Below are 21720 nucleotides of genomic sequence, written 5' to 3' on the forward strand. Positions count from 1 at the left end.
TCTTTGCTCTCCTCTTCTCTGCTCCACCCACCATTGTCTCCAAGATTTCTCCTGTGCATCCCCCATTCTCTGGAACTTGCTACCCCAACACATCAGACTCTCTCCCACTATCTCGAAGCTTTAGACTATGTTCACATGGCAGATTTTGCTTGGCGGGTCCCACCGCAAAATCCATTGCAGAATTATTCCTGCTCCCATTCACTTCAATAGGAGGTTTGGGCGCAATCCGCCCGAACATCGGGCAGGACGCTTCTTTTTTCCCCAGCTGAAAAAATCAGCTAACGAGAAAAAGAAGCGTCCGACTCCCAGTGAAATTAATGGAGGGCAGAATTTTGCAGCTGAATACAAATTCCGCCGTGTGAACAGAGCCTTAAAAATGACCCTGCGTTCTGCTAATAATTGGCGGGATCTGGTTTACAAATCAGACAACCCCATATCTTATTCGTATCTTGAGTTATAAGAGGTTGCAGTTTCAGGCCATTTTGCCTCGATTGAACCCCAAAAGTTTCAGATTTTGCAGAATCCGAAACTTTTGGGAAATACTGACCGCATTTCATTTGTGTAGAATTGATTCGCTCATCTCTACAGGTGATATAATGTTTCCAAGCCTTTGGAAACATTCTGAATCTCAATATCCAAACACATTACACTCAAGTGTCTGAAAATTTTAAACGGTTCACAAACTTTTACTACCTGTAAGAGGGTTAAACACCAGAGTCCAATCATGTAGACATAATTGTGTGTGTTTTATACATTCAGGTGGCGATGACTTTGCCAATGTCAAAGGACTTTTATTGGGAGATAATCCTTTATTGGATGGCTGGCCAGGGATACCATGGAACGTATAATCATTGGGACTAAGAGGGGGTACGGCTCTGCTGTTGAAGTTATGTGAGACCCTGCTAGGCCCAGTGCTGTCTACTTTTCTTGGGGACATGCTGCGTTAAAGGTGTTTTAGTCCACCGGGCAGTGTTAATCCCGGGTGCCATTTTGGCGGAGCTCCCTATTACATACTGCTTAGAGCAAGCGTGATCAGGTAGTCGCGCATCTCGAGAGGAGGGTGGAGCCTCAGCAAATAGTTTAAAAGGGGATGAGTCTTAGCGCCAGGTGTTGGGCATTTTACCGATGATAGGAAAAGACTTGTTCTCCCCTCCTGTCCGTTAACGAGGGCTTGTTGTTCCTGAGATGGATGGAGTAACCGCCATAGACGGCCACATGGATTGTGCAGTGCTGAATTGCTGAGCGAGGTGGGAGCCGCTGAAAGGGCTGTAAAAATCTAGATTGGCAAGCGGGTTGGAAGCCGCTGAAGTCTGCTAAAAGCCGATGAAAAGGCTGTAAAGAAGGCAAGCCAAGTTTGACAAGCGGGGTGGGAGCCGCTGAGACCTGTTGACAGCCAATTGAATACACCTACTATGCATACAAGAGTTGAATACGCGGGAAGTCATCATCACCGCCAAACACTGTAAGAAGTTGCCGCTATTAGAGACTGTGTTATTGCATGTGTAATGTTTAAGAACGCTGCCTCTAAAAGAGAAATCTATCTCAATAAAATTCCGATGTTGAATCACCCGTGTCTGCGACCTAATTGTACCGTTATAAAGGGGCGGAAAGATCTAGGTCTACTTTGGATGCAAACCAGGCTTGACTCCGAGGCCGAGAACGGCGGTAGGCCCCTGCTATACACCCGCAAACACACCACCGTACAGATGTAGCCATCTTTATCTTGACTTTTAATGCATTAAATACACAGTGTAAAGAAACTTTAACTTGAATTTTGAATGGCTTTTGTTGCGTGAGATCACGCTGCAGCAAGTTATCAGAGTCCAGATAAAGATGGCTACATCTGTATACTGCTTAAGAAAAATACGATGTGAGTGGGAACTTCTGCAGTGCATCTTAAAAGAACTTAAAAAGAAACAGCTTGAAGTATTTGCAGGTGATCCTGCAGCTCGCATTAAGTGCTGGTATTTAATTGCACCTCCTCATATTTGCAGATGATTTTTTATTATGCTAATACCCCAGAGCTCTATTTTAAAGATGATGAAGCAGGATATGTGCTTAACGTGTAACTTTTTTTTTTTTTAATTTTTTTTTCTTACCGACTTTAGAACGTAGGAATAAATTTGGTAATAGAAAGTCTTTAGTTGCTAGGCAACCGTCTATTCATTTAAAATTTTGCAAACGTTGAAAGTCAGCTGCATCCTATCTTCGGCAGGGGAAATTTTTTTTTTCCAAAAATGAGACGGCGGTAGACGATTGCTATAAGCTTCTTAGCACATTGTTAAATGGAAGAGGGGTATTAAAGACACTGATGTCAGACGGATACTGTAGCGGCTCCCTCAAAAGTTACTGTAGACTCTCACAACGCAGAACCATCTATTGGCCTGAGAAGATTACTTTCAATCTGCAGAAATTGCTTGACTTTGCAGTTGTATTAAATTTCCCAGATCAAGTTAAGAGACTTTCCTCGGCTTCGGATGAAATAATGATGTTCGGTATTACTTCATGTCACCTTTAAATACAGCACAACCGCTGTGCATTTAATACCTAATAGAGGTCCTGCGTTTCTCCAGTAATAAGGCCCTTTATGAAGGTTCTTACACTTGCTGGCAGTGAATTATCCCCACGTATATCAGGCACATAGAGACTCATCCGGATTTTTCTATATTGCATTTGATGATTCATATATCTAAAAACCAGCAAAGGCGTCACGTTCCCTTCTGGGTAACGACGCTTCTCCTCTCCCGGTAGTTTGTTTTAATTGGGTAGAAAGTGCAGAAGGACATTTACAGGCTGCAGTTAAAATGTATTTAGGGAGGAAACCATCAAGGCTGAATGTGCAGATTTGATGGTCTTCTATGCTTGTCGTCTGTTGTGCCTTGTAATGATGATGGACTTTTACCCCAGGGCGCTGTTATATATCGGGGCATATATATGTTATATTTAGTGTAGCTAGTTTTTGGAGAAGATCTGTGTAAATACTGGAACATGTACAGTGGTGCAATAACATAGTTCCCAACATTCAGAAAAAAAAAATTCAGGATCAATGGGGGTGGGGCTTCTCAACTGCATGCAAAAAATGTCTGTCCTTATGACCCGCCCCTTCTTGAATCACATGACCCCAACAGACCTCAGACCCCACTGTGATGTTAGACCCCAAATCCCCCCAATGATCTTAGATCACAGAACCCCCCCCCCCCCCGTTATCTCAGAAAACCAGGTCACACACAGATCTCAGAGCCCAGATGGACCCTACAGTAATCTCAGATCCAAGACAGACGCCACAGTGATCTCACAGACCCCCCCCCAATGATCTTAGACCACAGACCCGATAGTTATCTCAGATCCCAGACCACCCACAGTTCTTAGGCCTCAGAGTGACCCACAGGAATCTCAGACCCCAGACAGAACCTACAATGATTTCAAACCCCAGACAGATCCCACAGCGATCTGAGACCCCAGAATCTGCCCCCAAAATGATTACTGCACTGACCTGTCATGTGGTTGTGTGCGAGGGGGATGTCCAGGGACTGCGGTCTGATTATCAGAAGTGTGCCAACAAAATTGGGACAGTTGGCAAATGTGTAATAAGTTACCATGGGGCCCTTAGTCCATCAGACCCGCTACTTGGTCGCCCAGTGATCTGTATTCATTTTCCCATTCGCCTACAATCATCCATCGATGTGATAAATATTTTTTGCCAGCATACCCCTTTAAATATGAAATGAGATTTGAGATTTCACAGCTGATTTTGAATGTATTTCTTTTTTTTTAGTGCGAAATTATAGCTAAAATGTGTAAATTAAAAAAATGAATATAATTGGAATAGATAAACATATAGTACAAATATGAATCCAATACTATTTATGATTTATTTAGCACCAACATTTTTTGTTACTCATATGATAACTCATACAAACCATACCTTCCCGGCCTCAATAGAACATGCAAAGTAAATTTTGTTGCTTAGGCGTACACATAAACACTTGTATATGGAAAATACTGAATCCATAACCGCATAGTCTTAGAGTTATAAAATCTTAAAGGAAAAGGCATAGGAGAGGCTACAGCCTGTGCTCTGTACAGCAGCATGCATGTCACAGGCAATGTACAAACGTCATCCCACTGCATGGAGTGGCAGAGATGATTGGTTGGGCATAGTCTTACATTATCAACAGGAACCAGCCTGGTGAAGACTCAGTGACAACAGCAGAATACCGAGGTCTATGCGGATTTGTAGTTGTCACCCAGTGCATTCCTGGATTGTCACTGGGCACATTCCTGGATTGTCACTGGGCACATTCTGCTCGATTTGACATCTTCTGTAATCTCTGCCATGAATCAATTTGACCCCCATAGGTCTATAATAGAGACCCCAGGTGATTTACTAGTAGTGAAAAAGATTTTGTAGCTTGATATGAGGTAGGGCATAGGATCGGAATGTAAAATTCCTGCATGGCTGATCCTTGTTTTCACAACATTTGCTGTCAGGGGACAATTGACGTCCCCCCCCATACACATTAGATAAGCAGCCTTAGGCCGGTCGGCGGCATTTCCCGGACTGAGCATACTGCAGGGAGCTGGGCTCCTAGCATCATCGTTATCTATGACGCTAGAAGTCGCTGCCTTTCTGCGGGAAAAACTATCACGTACTGAAAACCTGTTTTCAGTACGGGACAGTAGTTCCGCGGAGAGGCAGGGACTCCTAGCGTCATAGATAACTATGATGCTAGGAGCCCAGCTCCCTGCAGTATGTTAAGTCCGGGAAATGCGGCCGACCTGCGGACCGTATATCACGGACTGAACACGCTCGTGTAAATCCGGCCTTAAAGAGACTCTGTCATTAGTTTAGTAATGTCCTATCTCCTAGCTAATCTAATAGGCGCTGTCACACTCATAATACTAGTGAAAATTGTGTCCCAAAACGTTTATTGTTTTAAAAGTTATGAGCTTTTTTCTAAATATGCAAATGAGCCTTTTTAGACAACTGGGAGGTAAAAGCAGCGATTCTTCTGGGGTGGAGCCTCCTCACAGCCTCTGACACTGTCCTATCAGCATGAAGCTGCTTCACACAGTGAGAGGGACTGAGGCTGGAGGGAAAGGGGGTCACTTCAAATAGCCATAACTTCAGCTGTGGACCCTCTAGAACAGCAGTTCTGATGTCATATTAAAGAGGAGATTCTAATCTCTAGGAGATTCTAGCTGTGACACAACCAGAGGTATCGCCAGTTGAATACGCAGTCGGGAAGGGAAGCTGCATACTATATGATCACACTGTGTTGCTGGGCATGGAAGGAGGAGAAGCTGTATGCTGGTTGGACAGCGTCAAACAGAAAACATTACACCGCCCAGAGTGAAAATAAAGTCACCTACTATTTGGCTATTAGAGCCAAATTAGCATATTAAAAATACTCATATCTTTTAAAATAATAAATGTTTTTTTTTAAAACAAATCACACTGTAGTTATCAGCAGCAAAGCACCTATTAGATTAGTTAGGAGATAGAGAATTAATAAAGTAGTGACAGTGTCTCTTTAACTGCATACTCTCTCTATGTAGAACCTGGATTGAAGGAGAATACTTTTGGATTAAGAGGTGCCTTATCATCTTGGTTTATGATCAAAAGAAAAACTTATAGCTGGTCTATATTTTATAAACCACAGAGTGATATATTTTCTTGCAGCATCAACAACAAAACTGAAAAATCTCTTTTTTCTTTGAAACTGCATTTTTGCCAATTTTTTTGAAAGCTCCCTGAGTATTGTATTGAAGCAGAAATTGGGTCACCTAATGATGGACAGCTATATCAATGAGACTAATGTGTACTTCATAAGTGATTGATAACTTACTATGAAAAAACAAACGCACATCCAAGAACTGTATCAAAATAGTTGTTTGGTCTCATTCATTTTATTTGTTATTAAGTCTTTTTCTTAATATGTTGTTACTCAAGCTTAGTTTTTTTTGTTTTGTAGGCCAAGAGCCAACATGGTTCTAAACACATTGGACCTCATTCATCAATCCTGTCTAACAGATAGACTGAATCCGTTTTCAAATCTTAAAGGGCTTGTTATATACCCTTCAGATTAGAGCCATCGCAGCAATCAGCTGGTCGTCGTGGGTCTGGCTCCCGACACGGCAGGCCACATAGACATTTTCCCTGCAGTGGCCATAGGGGATGACTGGTGTAAGAATGTTCTTGATTATATAGGGGTGTCTCGGGTGAGGGACCCCCTCTCTTTGACGTCCATATGACGTTCATTTACGAGACAACCCCTTGCTGTGGAAAAATTAAAAAAATAGGTGGCTAAAGGGCAACAAGGAAACTTTCTGGCCCAGTGTTTAAAAAAGAACAACCTCTCAGAAATGTCTCTCTTATTATCCTCTCATCTTTGATCCTATTGTGTCTGATATTGCAATTAAAACTGAGAAATGCATAAATAATACTTCTCTATGTATGTTAAGAATTTGTACTCGGCACACCTTGCTTGTGTTACAAAAAAATATATATTTTTATTATGGATGCCAGAGGCTGCATGTGCGACGTCGACGTTTCGGTCAGACAGACCTTCGTCGGGCACTGAGACGTGCTGGGGACTGGATCGGTACAAATTATGATGCGTATATAGCGCTGCTGTGGTCAGTAATCGGCGGCTTACCGCTCTGTGTTGGAGCTCAGTTGGCTCGGTAAGCCGCCGATTACTGACCACAGCAGCGCTATATAAATTCTTAACCTACACCTGGGTTGGGACCCTACCTCGAGCACCCAAAGAAACCAGTGCCATCTGAACACAACCATATATACTTCTCTATGTATATCAGATATTATCCCCTCCTCCTTCTCACAATCCAGTGTCTGGTTGTAAGACAACTGGCTGCAGTAGGTGCCTCCCCCACTGCTATGTTTGCAATAGGAGACAAAGACATTAAAACCCGTCCCTTGGGTCATCTCCTCCCTTCAGCCTTCTGCCAGATAAAAAAGGAAGTGAAGAGAAAAATAGCCAGGAACAAAACTAGAAAATGCTGGACCCCATTCTCAACTGCGACTCCAATTGATGACCTTCTGTTAGGACAGGCCATCAATGTATGAAGAACATGAGGTCCCAAACCTTGGGTCCCGCTGCTCAGCGGAGCAAAAGGTCACTCCACTTTATGGAGCGCTGTGGCCCCTTCACTGCAGTACCTTGCACAGTGACATCCATATGAGTGTGGCTGTGCCTGGTACTGCAGCTCAACCTTTCACTTAAATAGGATAATCTGCAGTACCAGGCACAGCCACCATCTTATAGATGTCACTGTGTCAGGTACTGCAGTGAAGGGGCTGTAGTGGGGCCAGCTTTGTACTGCTGATCGATGGGGTCCTACTGATTATATAGGCCATCAATGTAATATCCAGGAACACACTTTAGCTTTTGGCATCTGCTACCTACTGGAAATGTGTCAGCACAACCACCTGGAAGGGAATGAAAGGCAACGTGATTATTTGCTGTGCCACACAACAGATGGAATCATACCAAGCGCTACTTTCCAGCCCATATTTTTTGGAAAGCACAGAAATACAGAATCAATTGTATGGCACGTGCAGAAGGTATGCCCTGCTGTACCATGCACCAGTAAATTCATACAATTTCCAAGAACACTTTATTCATTATAGATGAAATTATAAATTTTCATACTCTCCGGCACATGGATACAGTGATTCAAAAAGAGAAGGAAAGATGAACAGTTATTTTCCAGACTTTGCCGCTAACTAACTCAATCATTTATAAGTGCCTCAGCTGCATGGAAGATGTGAGCAGAGAATGGAAATGTCCTTCACACTTTTGGATCAGTTTTCATTTAGTTAATGAATGACTTTGGTTTATCTGCTTCTTACGGCCTCATTTGGCCTCATTTCTCTGTAACTGACCTGACTTATCACTAATAAAGCGATTCAGCAGAACTAAGAACAATGTATGAGCACTGTGTCCGGCAGATGTGGAGAATATGGTGTCTGGGATTGTAATGAGGCATTGTGCTATTCCGTGCAACCGGCATGTGCTCCATCAGATGTTGTACTGCAGATGGTAATGTGACCTCCGTCCCCGCCAGCGCTAGTCAGTGGAGCATTCCGGAAAATGAAGTCCATCAACATCTGGAAGAACATAGATTGCCTGTTTTCTTCACTTTAAATCACCCTTTTTTGGTCGAGCTTAATGCACATTTGTGTTTTACACTGACCGATATAGACCTTAACTCTCAATAATATCTCATGTACCTTCAAAGCTACCCAGAAAGGCAAAATCTGATATAATTTCTGCACTTTACCATATTACTGATCCTTGTGGTATGGATTTGTAATACGATGCTTATAGATTTTTATGAAGCTGTACTGCACCTGTGTGCGCCACCGACTGTATACGTGCCACGATGCGGGGTGTGGACCCACTAGACTGTACCGCGTAGCGGGACGGCAGCTGACCAAACAGGTATAGTACAGAGTCTATAGTCCAGAAAGGTTACCTGTGGCAACTCGGACAGTAGCAAGGCAGGCTCAGCTGGGACCAGGCGGCAGGTAGACGTCAGGCGTGGCGTAGCAGAACAGGCGTGGAGATGCAGCACGGGAAACAGGATACAGGAACAGGGAACACTTGGAAACTGGAAGACACTAGGAGGCCATTAGCAAGACAAACTCTGGGTAACGAACAACGCTCAGGCAAAGAACAAGAGAGAAGAGCCCCTTTTATAGTCCAATAGCATTCTGGGCTTGATTGCAGACTTCCTGCAATTATGCGCGCACTGGCCCTTTAACCCCTTCCCGCCGCAGCGCATTTTCATTTTCGTTTTTTCCTCCCCACCTTTCAAAAGCCATAACGTCTTTATTTTTCCCTCAATATAGTCCTATGAGGGCTTGATTTTTTGTGGGGTGAGTTGTAGTTTTTCGTAGCATCATTTATTTTGCCATATAATGTACTAGGAAACGGGAAAAAAATTATTTGTGGGGTTGAAAATGAAAAAAACAGCGATTCCTCCATGTTTTTTTGCGCGCCGTTTTTACGGAATTCACTGTGCAATTAAAACAACATGTTAACTTTATTCTGCGGGTCAATATGATTACGGCGATACCAAATATATATAATTTTTTTCTATATTTTACTATTTTTACAAGTAAAAACCTAAGTGTAAAAAAGAAAATTTATTTTGTGTCGCCAAATTCCGAGAGCCGTAAGTTTTTTTATTTTTCCGTCGATTAAGTGGTATGAGGGTTTATATTTTGCGGGATAAGCTGTCGTTTTTAATAATACCATTTTGGCAACATTCTGATCACTTTTTATTTCTTTTTTTTGTGGGAGATGAGGTGATCAAAAAAATAGAGATTCTGGCGTTTACAATTTTTTTTTTTACGGCGCACACCGTGTGGGTTAAATAATATATTATTGATTATATATGATATATTGTAATAGTTCAGACTTTTACGGAGGCGGCGATACCAATTATGTTTATTTATTTATTTACTATGCTCTAGGGGGAAAATGGGATAAGGTTTTTTTTTTTAACTTTTAATCTTGTTATTTTTTTTTTACATAAAAAAAACCCTTTATTGAACTCATTTTTACTTATTTTATTAGTCCCCCTAGGGGACTTCAACCAGCGATCATTAGATCTCTTGCACGATATACTGCAATACTAATGTATTGCAGTATATCGTGATTCTGACAGGCAACTATTAAGCCCTGCATGTATAGGTGCACAAAGATGGTGGACCTGGGGTGCTTCATTAGGCCCCCAGGCAGCCACAGCAACCATCGCCCCCCGCGATTGCATTGTGGTGTGCGCGATGAGCTGTTAGAGTGGGTCGCCCCCCTCTTTCTAACGATTTAAATGCTGCGGTCGCTATTGACCGCAGCATTTAACGAGTTAAACAAGCGGGATCGCGCTCGAGCGCGATGCCGCTCGTTACTCTGAAGTGTCGGCTGTAACATACTCCATGAGCCCGTTCCAGCCTTCGTTCCATACTCTGTGAGCCCGTTCCATACTTCCCCTACCCGACTTTAGCGTATGGATACGTCAAATGTCTGGAAGGGATTAAGACCGTGCGCGCGCCCTCCGGGAGACAGTCTCGATACCAGGAAGTGAGTGCCGGCGCCTCACTGGGGGACGACGCAGCAGAGAACACACATGTCCGTGGCCATGGCCGTCGAGGGGTAAGTCAGAACGACGGGCCGTGGCCATAGACGTTACAATACGCAGGTGCATTGAAGGGTTTTTAATTGAGGAATCTGTATGAATTAATAAAAAAATTAAATTTTGCATGCCACATTGCATTTTGTATCACATAGGGATTCTCACTTAAGAAGCATTCCTACTAGGGGTAACTATGGTGCCTTGCGGAGGCACCATATGGTGGCACATGGAGTGCTTATGGGTCTATACTACAGACTTGTATGCACAGATGTAGCCGTCTTTATCTTGACTTTTAACACATTAAATACACAGTGGCAAGATCCTTTATCTTGACTTTTTCAATGGCTTTTGTTTTGTGATATCACGCTGCAGCAAGTTATCACAGTCAAGATAAAGATGGCTACATCCGTATGTACTCTGTTCGCTTCCGTACGGCGTCCATGCACATTGAATTGCTGTGTGAATTGGATTTTATAGAAAGAGCGGATATTTTTCAATGCCTTCCAAGAGCTATAACTTTTTTCTGTCGATATAGCTGTATGAGGGTTTTTTTATTTTTACGAGTTGTAGGTTTTAAAGGGTTATACTAATATACATTGCTCTTCCCCACCGCGCTGATTATTAGATTTTCATAGATTTTTATAGCGCTGCCGGGGGACCGGAAGTATAGTTGGACAGCCTTCCTTCATGACGACACGACCCTTGGTTACGTTACCGGCCCTGCTGTATTCTATGTATAAGCAGTAGCAGTAGAACAGCGACTACATAAAGTATAGCGGAGTCCGTTATGTGACAAAGAGTCGTGTCGTCATCAAAGAAGACAAGCAGACTTCCGATCCCCCGGCAGCGCTATAAAAATCAATGAAAATCTCATAATCAGTGCAATGAGGGAATATCTATTAGCGAGTGTATCACATACTGCAGTGAGTACATTGCCAATCATTTTTGGTCCCCGCATAACCCCATTAATGGCACCATTTAATGTACTGAAAAACGTTTTGTCGGTTGGAATAGAAAAAAAAGCAGCAATCCCCCCATCGTTTTATAGGTTTTGATTTTACACCGTTTACCTTGCAGTAAAAATGACATGGTAACTTTATTCTGCGGGTCACTATGGTTACGGCGATACCAAATTTAGATTTTTTTTTAATGTTTTACTACTTTTACCAAATTAATACAATTTGATAAATAAAAATAATTGGTTTGTGTCGCCATAATCTGAGATCTATAACTTTTTAGGTTTCCATTGATGGAGCTGTGCGAAGGCTTGTTTTCTTACAGGGCGAACCACAGTTTTTATTTTACCATTTTGAGGTACATACAACACACTTTTTAATTCCTTTTTTTTGTGAGGCAAGGTGACCAAAAATGATCAATTCTCACTTATAGTGTTATTTTTTTTACAGCGGTTCACAAATATGTACGGGATAAATATCATTATATTCTAATAGTTTGGACTTTTAAAGATGCGGCAATACCCATTATGTTTATTATTTTTTTGCTTATGTTATTTTACGGGAAAAAAAACGGATAATTTTTTTTATTGTTAAAAACTTTATTAAACTTATTTTGGCCCAATAGGGAACTTGAACATGTGATCATCTGATCGCTGGTACAATGCACCGCAATACTTATGTATTTCAGTGTATTGTACTTTTAACTGTCTTTTATTATTAGTAGGACTAAGATGGCTGACCAGCGGGCCTTTAGTAGACTCCCACATGCTATGGCAATGCATCAACCCTCTATTTAGATGCCAAGGTCACCATTGATTGTATTATCTAAGTGGTTAAACGGTCGGAATCGGAGCTATCTCCGATCCCGGCCTTTGGAGCAAGGTATCTGCTGTAATGTACAGCATATTGAGTGTGCTTAGTAAGGGGTTAAAGTGTCCCATATTAATAATAATAATCATCAGATGCGGTAGAATATGGTGCTGTTCAGAGGCACAAGGAGTAGGGACACTGTCTGCTTCTGTAAGTTTTCGTGCGTTGGCGAACCATATGCATTAGGCCTAAATGTTTTTGAATAATTTTGTTCATTGATGTTGGTTTAGCTCAGGACATCTCGCTCCTGTGACTTCTGTGTCTGTAGCTTCTGGCTGGATTTCAATGCCATCATCAGTCATCACCTCAAAAATATGTACCCAATAGAAATACCTGATACCTGACCTGATTATGTGATGCTCCGATTTCATAAACTACGATAAAACCCTATGGCCCACATTTACCAGGACTGGCATATATTATGACAACCTAAAATAAAGAAGGTAGATGGAGTAATTTCCACCAAATTTATTAAAAGGTTCACATTTCTTAATAAATTTGGCGCATTGAACATTTTGGAATGCAGAAAATCAAATATGTCCCAAAATTGGAGCCATTTTTACTTCGCTTTCATAGTGAATGTGGCCTAACTACGTCTTATTGAAGACCACACTTTTCTTGTTTCCAAATGATGAGGAAAGCTTAAAATTTTACCAAAATTTTTTGACACATCGCCATTTGGAATCTGATTTGTAAACGTGGGCATATTAGTACATTTAGATGCTCTCGCAATGAGGACTGCCGTATATATATGTATATATATATATATATATATATATATATATATATAAATATATATATATAATGCTATGGGAGACCTTACAGTCCAATGTGTGAAACACTTGGGAACTTAATAACCACCAAGAAAATACAATTTCCAACCCTCTACAATAAGAATTGAAGTCGTTGAACCAGTGATTTACAATATTATGTGCTTTTCAGCCTCAGGTGGTTTCTCGGTACCAGAAGAGCAACGACATTGACCAGGAAAAAAGCTGAAAGTTAATAATTTATATACAGAGTAAAACCTCAGGCCTTAAATTATGTGTACAACCTAACAGTGCCCTGTTTACAGGTGTTTCTGATTTATGCAAGTGGTATCAAGTTTTATTCTGATGCTTTTGTACTGTATATAATGTAGATTAAATCAGATTATATATAATGGTGATAAAACAACATTACAGAGCTCTTTATACTAGCACTTATAACACAGTTTAAAATCTATATAAAATGATGACTATGGTATTTCTAGAACATAATGAATAGCCATTCTAGTGACATCTGAAGGAGCTTCTCCACCCCAATGCAAAATCTTTAAGGACCTGTTCACACAGAGTTTTTTTTGCAGGCGAACAATTCTGCCTCAAAATTCCTTCAGGAATTTTGAGGCAGGTTTTGACTTGCCTGCACTCTCTTTGCAGCATTTTTGGGGCGTTTTTCGGCCATGGGCATTGAGCGCCGCGGGTGAAAAACGCAGTGAAAAACGCTTTCTCTGCCTCGCATTGATGTCAATGGAAGGTCAGAGAAAACACCCGAAGAAAGGGCATGTCGCTTAGAACCGCGGTAAGAAGCGCTCGTGGGAAAAACACGCCTCTGCCCCTCATTCGAATAAATGGGAGGCGATTTCTGGCTTTTTCCGGTGCTGTTTCAGAGGCAGTTTCCACGTCAAAAACACCGCCAAAATACTTTGTGTGAACTAGCCTTAACAGGGCAACCCAACTTCCATGTGACATTTATAATAGTGCTGTCTCCTTATGTGGCAGAGTGGCCCGGATTCCACTGCTCCATCTGCACCCGCTATAGTTACACTGCTGTGGACATCCCCTCTTTTCTGAGTTAGGGCCTCTACTCAGGACCTCCCCCTATGAGTCAGAGTAAAGGACCGTTAGTAAAAGCAGAAAAAAAATATTAGAAATTATGGGAATTAATTTTTATGGCAGAAATCCTTCCGATCACTGCAAATATTCTACTTGTAGATTGCTGCAATTTCTCTTGGTCGGAATTGATTTTACTACCTTAGACGTAAAGGTGTTATACCAGAATCAACAATTAGCACCTATCTACAGAGTAAGGTAATAATTATATGATCATTGGGTGCCCCACCACTGGGACCCCCTTCGATTGTGAGAACAGTCAGTAACCCTCCGTTCCTCCATACTGCAACTGCCGCATAGAGGAGGAGCTTGAATGGAGCGGTGGTCGAGCATACACCTGCCAATCCGTTTAGTGTCTATGAGAATGATGGAAACAGCCGAGCGCTGTACTCGGCTGTTGCTGTCATTCCTATAGACTTCTAATGGAGCGACAGCGCTCCACTTAATGCGGTCAAGCAGTGAGGAGGAACGTGGGGCCCCGAGCGATCAGAAAATGATCAGTTATTTTGTGGCTAGGTGATCATTTTCGATTCTGGGAATACCCCCTTAAAGAGAAACTCCAGAAGACACATAAAATCATGCCCACTATCCTCTAACCTAGCCCACATTATAACTGTGTTCTTTCCCGCAAATTCAAATTTACTTTGGAGAATAATCCAAACTTCTGTCTACCATCTTGATTGTAGAAACCAGTGTCTTCAGGCAATATCTCCCATGATGCCTTGTATAGGCATCACAAAGGTAGGTGTGACTAGATGAAAACTATCAAAAGCTTAAAATATATAGATCGTTCCACGTTTGTGAGCAAGATGTTAAAGGAGCCCCAATGCTGGTCTAAGGCACATGAGAGGTTGCAGACTGTGACATGTGCAGCAGCATGCATGTCACAGGCAATGTGCAAATGTCAGTCCACTAAAGGAAGGGGCAGAGATAAATGGTTGGTAATAGCCTTACACCACCTACAGGAACCAGAGATCAACCTGGTACGGATTCGATGATAACAGTGGAATGCACAGAACTATGCAGATGGTGGTCTCGATTATAGGTAAGAATTCACACGAGAAACTATGGTTTTCCTTTAATGAAAATGTAAAAAAATTATTGTTAACAGTGGTCAGATTATTAATAGTAATTGTTACCATTTGAGGAAAGGGAGATCGGCCCATTTCTAATTTAATTGTTTTTGTGTCTATAGTTTCAATGTGGTCGAATCAGCGGGAATAAACTCCAGCTAGGGCTGATAAATATTCACAATCAATCTCAGTTTTGTATCTGTCATGGCATTTTTCGTAATATACAAATATGCTGCTGGTGTTTGAGTGAGGTTTGTAATTCAATAATCTTGAATTGACTAGTGCAGATAAGACATGATCTATACTGGAAGCCGGATCTAATTCTAGATAGAAGTGGTCATTTATAAATCCATATATGCACTAAACCTGATATTCTACCCATAGCACAGGAGTAATGTTACAATTTCATATCCCGGCCTCACTAAGTACATGATGTACGCCATTTATGTCTTGGGCATTTTGCGCATTATAAATTAAATCATTGTATATAATCTATCAAGTATTACAGGAAGTTAAGCTGAGGTGTTATTTGTCAATGTCTCCCGGAGCAAAGCCAGACCCAGCGCTGCATCCGATGAATCAAATAAACTGTTATTCAAGCTGAATTACTTTGATAGATCTCTTGTACTTTTTGCTGCTGTTTGGGTGATGTATGAACTTGCTGGAGCTCATTCAGCTGCAGTGGCTATAGGTGATTCTATTGGTTGGTGGCTGTCAGTAAATCTGTCTGTTTTGTCTTCATGCCGCTGACGGCTGCTGGGATATTGACGTCTAAAAACATCACATTCTTTATTTGCAGATATTAAGCGGCAGGGATTGACCGGGATACAAGTCATGTCATTTCATCAAATCCATTAGAATTCTAATAGTTACATGGAAAACTGATCAATCTCTATTCATTTCTACAGTCCCCCCCCCCCCTCGCCGTATCAATAGCGAATGCGAAACAGAGAACGGAATCACTTCATGATCAGAGTGTTTTATCCTTAAAAGAGTCTCTGTCACCTCCGAAAATCCCGGCACGGATGGCACTCACGGGTTCAGTGACAACGGGATCTACGTGTCTCTAACACGCAGGATCCCCCTGTTATCCATCACATCTAAGTTCAGAACTTAGATGTAATGGATAACGGGTGGATCCTGCGTGTCAGAGACACTTAGGACCCGCTGTCACTAAACCCGTCAGTCCCGCTGATCTGACGGATTCAGGTCTCAGCACACGACACAGCTGCTCTGTATACAGGATACAAAGCAGCTGTATCTCAAAAAGTCTAAATATATATTTTTTAAAGTAATTAGTTTCACCAAATATACTGGTAGACATTTTTATTAAAAAAAATATTTCGTTTTCAAAGGATACATAGCCTTTAAAAGACACTGACTTTTTTGCTCAATCCCCGCTGTAAGCCCGCAAGAGGGCTGTGCGCTGCATGTTGATGCATAGAGGGGACTCCTAAGCTTGGTGATTATAGTGGAGAGGACTCCCAGGACTCGTCATCAGCATGCAGCGCACAGCCCGTTTGTTGGTTTATAGCGAGGGAATGCAAGTAGAAATTAAATATACAAATTCTGAATCTGCATCTTTTAAGCTATATACTGATTACTGTAGTTTAGGGGGGTTTTCAGAGGTGACCGATTCCCTTTTAAAAGGACCTGTCCCATCTCCTGACATGTATATTTTAGTAAATGCTTGTATTCCTCATGAAATAACAATTCTGGAACATATTTTCTTAGAACTCTGTGTTGTGCCATTCCTCTGTTATTCCTCCTAGAAATGTATGAATACATTTACAAGTGGGTGCAACAACTCTTCTTTTTAAAGGGGTGTGTCCCTACATAGTCTCTTTCTGTCAGCACTGTAAGTCTGTGTAGGGACACCCCCCCCAACTGGTAACACCCAGCTGTCAATTTATTCATACATTTCTAGGAGGAATAACAGAGGAACGGCACAACGTAGAGTTCTAAAAAAAGATGTCCAGAATTGTTACTTCATGTGAAATACAAGTATTTACTAAAACAGACATGTCAGGGTAGGGGACTGGTCCTCTTTAAGAGGGCTGCCTCATAAAGACGACCCCTGTCCATATGCCTTAATAGGGATTATGGACGTCATAGAAAAAAAATTAAAACACGGGGGACTGCTCTATGAACCAGAACGGAGAGCCGCTCTATAAGAGCAGCTCCCGCTCTGGCGGACTTGAGCCGTCCTAATTGCTACCATGCTGTTTAAGCCTGGGAGCTAGTGACTAGCGGGTAATATCCCCTTAAGGGAATTACCCAGCAGACTGGGTTCTCAGGATTGGTGGGTGCTACCCCCGGGGGTGGGCCCGCCACCCATATAAATCGAGCCTCCAGGGGATGCTCTTCCTCTTTGACTCTCCACCAGCTCTGAAAGAGAACCCCCTCCTACCCTCCCTGGTCAATCTTGTTGTTCAGTTGTACATTGTTTTTTTCTTGTAACTATTGCTTTGTTTTTTTGGAATAATTCTGTGTAACACTAAGGGTATGTTCACACGGCCTATTTACGGACGTAATTCGGGCGTTTTTGCCCCGAATTACGTCCGAAAATAGCGCCTCAATAGCGCTGACAAACATCTGCCCATTGAAAGCAATGGGCAGACGTTTGTCTGTTCACACGAGGCGTATATTTACGCGCCGCTGTCAGAAGACGGCGCGTAAATAGACGCCCGCGTCAAAGAAGTGACCTGTCACTTCTTTGGCCATAATTGGAGCCGTTATTCATTGACTCCAATGAATAGCAGCGCTAATTACGTCCGTAATGGACGCGGCGTTCAAGCGCCTGCACATGCCGTTACGGCTGAAATTACGGGGATGTTTTCAGGCTGAAACATCCCCGTAATTTCAGCCGTAACGGACGCCCTCGTGTGAACATACCCTTAGGGTATGTTCACACGCTATAAACGCCCGAAAAACGCCCAAAAAATCGGAAGCAGAACGTCTGCCCATTGATTGCAATGGGAAAAATGGCATTCTGTTCCGATGGGCCGTTTTTTTTACGCGGCTGTTTTGAAAAATGGCCGCATAAAAAACCGGCTGCGAAAAAGAAGTGCAGGTCACTTCTTGGGACTTTTTCGAGCCGTTTTTCATAGACTCAGTTGAAAAAAACGACACGAAAAACGCAGCGAAAATCTCGATTGGCTTTAAAAACGTCTGAAAATCAGGAGCTGTTTTCCCTTGAAAACAGGTCTGTATTTTCAGACGTTTTTAGTCTAGTGTGTGAACATACCCTTATGTCGTTTTCCTTTGTATTACATTCACAGCTGGTGGTGTGAAAGGACCTTGTCCGTTCAAGTTAGGAGATAATAGAACAGTTTTTGTTTTGAAGAAGAACGAATTCCATCTGTAGCTAGCTACGGACAAGGTTTCCTCCATACTTATAATAAAGCTGTGCCCTACCCCCACTTTTATACCCACAATAAGTGTCCAAGTAATTATTTATTGTCGAGAATACAGGCTTTTTCTATGTTATGCCGGTAGTCATGTATTACTTTGACAGCCCTTCATGCTATATCCTTTTTTTCTATAATGTATTTTAATTTTACACTTTGATTGGTGCAGCAATAGGAGCCCCAGTTGCAGAAGACGATAGCCCCTGTGGCGACCGAGCAGCTCTGTTTTTCTAACTTGATAAATTTAAAAATCCTGGCTCCATGTAGCTACCACTAGGGGGAGCTAACTGTATATAGCTTTGTACAGCTAGTATTGAACTCAATGAAAGGTAGTGACCATGACAGTGCAAGCAGGGAATGCAGTTCAATGCTAGGCCATCTTCAACAATGTCCACTGGCTCTATGGCCACTGCAGGAAGTCTAAGGCCCTGTTCTCACAGAGTTTTTTTGCAGGTGGAAAAATCTGCTGGCAGAATATTTGCTGCGTTTTACACCCGTGGCCGTTGAGCGCTGCGGGAAAATAGGGAACTTCTGGAGATAGCATTCTTCATCCCATTAGAAACCAATAGGAAGTTTCAATATCGTCGCAATTCCATTGACTTATATGTGTCACAATAATGGCAGTCAGCCGTAATATTTTATTCCTGCTGCAATGTGGTCCCATTGTGGGAGTCAATTCTTTCATATGAACACGATGTTGCTCATAAGAACTTGGCGTAAACCGAGGCCTAGGACTTTATTTCAAATATTTGCAGTTTCTGTAAGTCCCTAAAACTTTTACATATAAACTTGTGACTTTATTACTGGCTCTTTTATATGCAATGAAGTTGTATTTGAGGTTCAGTGATCCTTTAACTCTATTACTATCTGGTATAATTGGACTCTTACTGCCCCGGACTCGGATATCTCACCTTTTTCTTTCAAGTTTTGCTTGATACACTTTTCATTTCCCAGGAGCAGAAATTGCAGGTTCATTTGGAATTCTCATCTCTTTTAGTTCTGTGTGTTCTTCAAATCTCTGAATTATAGATTATAGCTTGATTTTTTACCTTTTGTGGGTGGAAAAAAAAAATCTGATTTTTATTTATTTTTTAAAATTTCATTTCATTTTCATTTCTTCTTCACTGAACTTTATATTGGCACCCAGATTTTGGGTGAATTCATATTTATTTTCGAAATATACAGCTAAAAATGGAGCAAATTGTAGCCCCCATAAATATATGGGACAAAATCCCCAACAGAATTTCTGTATGACATCCTAGAAAATGTGCAGAAAGAAAACTGTACTACCTAACCAATACAGCAAACGATTAAAAGGGATTGTACAGGATGAAAAAATATGGCTGCTTTCCCCCTGAAACCGCAGCACACCTGTCCATGGATTGTACCTGGTATTGTAGCTCATCTCAATTGAAGTGAATGGGGCTAAACTGCAATACCACTTACAACCTGTGGACAAGTGTGGCAGTGTTTTTGGAAGAAAGCATGTTTCTCTTATCCTGTACATCACTGGGACTGGTGATTTCAAGGGACAGCTCTGGGCCTGTAAAATGGCCCCAGACTGCTCTGTAGAAATTAATGTTAGGACATACCTGATGTATGCCCTCTCTGTAGCATGTGTGTATTACAATCCAGTAAGAGAAAAACGTTTAAAAAAAAATAAATCACCCAAAAAATGTACTAAAAAATAAATAAAAAGCAAATTGTTGGAATCAAGACAGTTTTTTTTTTATTAAATAAAAGTAATAGAACTTAAAAATATACACATATTCGGACCTGTTCACATCAGCGTCGGGTTCCGTTTGGGGTTTCCGTCCATCCATAGGAACAGAAGAACGGAAAGCCGAATGGAAACTATCGCTTCTATTACTATTGATTTCTGCTTCCGTTGCAGTTGGTTTCCGTTTGTTTCCGTTCCCTAAGGTTTCCGTTTTTGTGGTGGATACGATAGCGTTGTCGACTACGCTATTGTTTTAGTTAAAAAGGACTGAAACTTTACGGAATGGAAACAAACGGAAACCAACTGAGACGGAAGCATTACCACTGAAATCAAGGGTAATGCAAATGGAAGCGATAGTTTCCATTCGGCTTTCCGTTCTTCTGTTCCTCTGACGGAATAGATGAACGGAAACCCCAAACGGAACCCGACGCTGATGTGAACAGGCCCTTAGTCATTTCCCTAAATCGTTACACCACATAAAATATAATAATATAGCTTACAGAAGTCGGACAACAATGTAAAAATAACCCACAATGGCGGAAATACATTTTTGTTGTGCATTTCACTTCTAAATAATATAAATTAAATGCTACATTTCATGTACTAAAAATAAAATTTACTACCAAAAAAAAAAATACACCCGATATGCAAAAAACACAAGACCTTGCAGAGCAACATCAGCATAAAAAAAAGTTATGGTTTTCAGAATACGGTGAGGCACAAATAAAAACAAAAACTATGCGTTCCTTAACCCCTTAATGACCAGCCTATTTTAGACCTTAATGACCAAGCCATTTTTTACGTTTTTCCATCGTCTCATTCAAAGAGCTATAACCTTTTTAGTTTTGCGTTGACATTGCTGTATAAGGTCTTGTTTTTTGCGGGACAAGTTGTAATTTTTAATAGCACCATTTTGTGGTACATAGAATGTATTGATTAACTTTTATTAACTTTTTTTGGGGGGGAATAGAAAACAAACAGCAATTTTGCCACACTTTTTTGCATCCTAAATTTACGCTGCTTACTGTGTGGTATAAATAACACAATAACTTTATTCAGCGGGTTGTTGCGATTGCAACGATACCAAATTTGTATAGTTTTTGTATGTTTTACTACTTTTACACAGTAAAAACACTTTTTTTTTCAAAATTATTTGTCTTTGTGTCTCCATATTTGAGGAGCCGTAACGTTTTTATTTTTCGCCGATGCAATTGTAGGAGGGCTTTTTTTTTGCGGGACGACTTGTAGTTTTTATCGGTACCATTTTGGAGTAGATGCGACTTTTTGATCACTTTTTATCAATTTTTTTTTAAGGACACAGCAATTTTTGCATGGTTTTTTATTTTATTTTTTACAACGTTCACCGTGTGGATTAAATGATGTAATAAGTTTATAGTTGGGGTCGTTACGGACGCGGCGATACCAAATATGTGTAACTTTTTTACTTTATTTTGTTTGTTAATAATAAAAGTTTTTTACTAATAAAAAGTTTTTTACTAGTCCCACTAGGGGACTTACTATGCGATTATCCGATCGCATATATAATACACTGCAATACTTCTGTATTGCAGTGTATTATGCCTGTCCGTGTAAAACTGACAGGCATCTGCTAGGTCATACCAGAGGCATGATCAAGCAGGCATTTACTACAGG

The sequence above is a fragment of the Rhinoderma darwinii genome, chromosome 5, assembly GCF_050947455.1.
Source record: "Rhinoderma darwinii isolate aRhiDar2 chromosome 5, aRhiDar2.hap1, whole genome shotgun sequence".
NCBI lineage: Eukaryota > Metazoa > Chordata > Amphibia > Anura > Rhinodermatidae > Rhinoderma > Rhinoderma darwinii.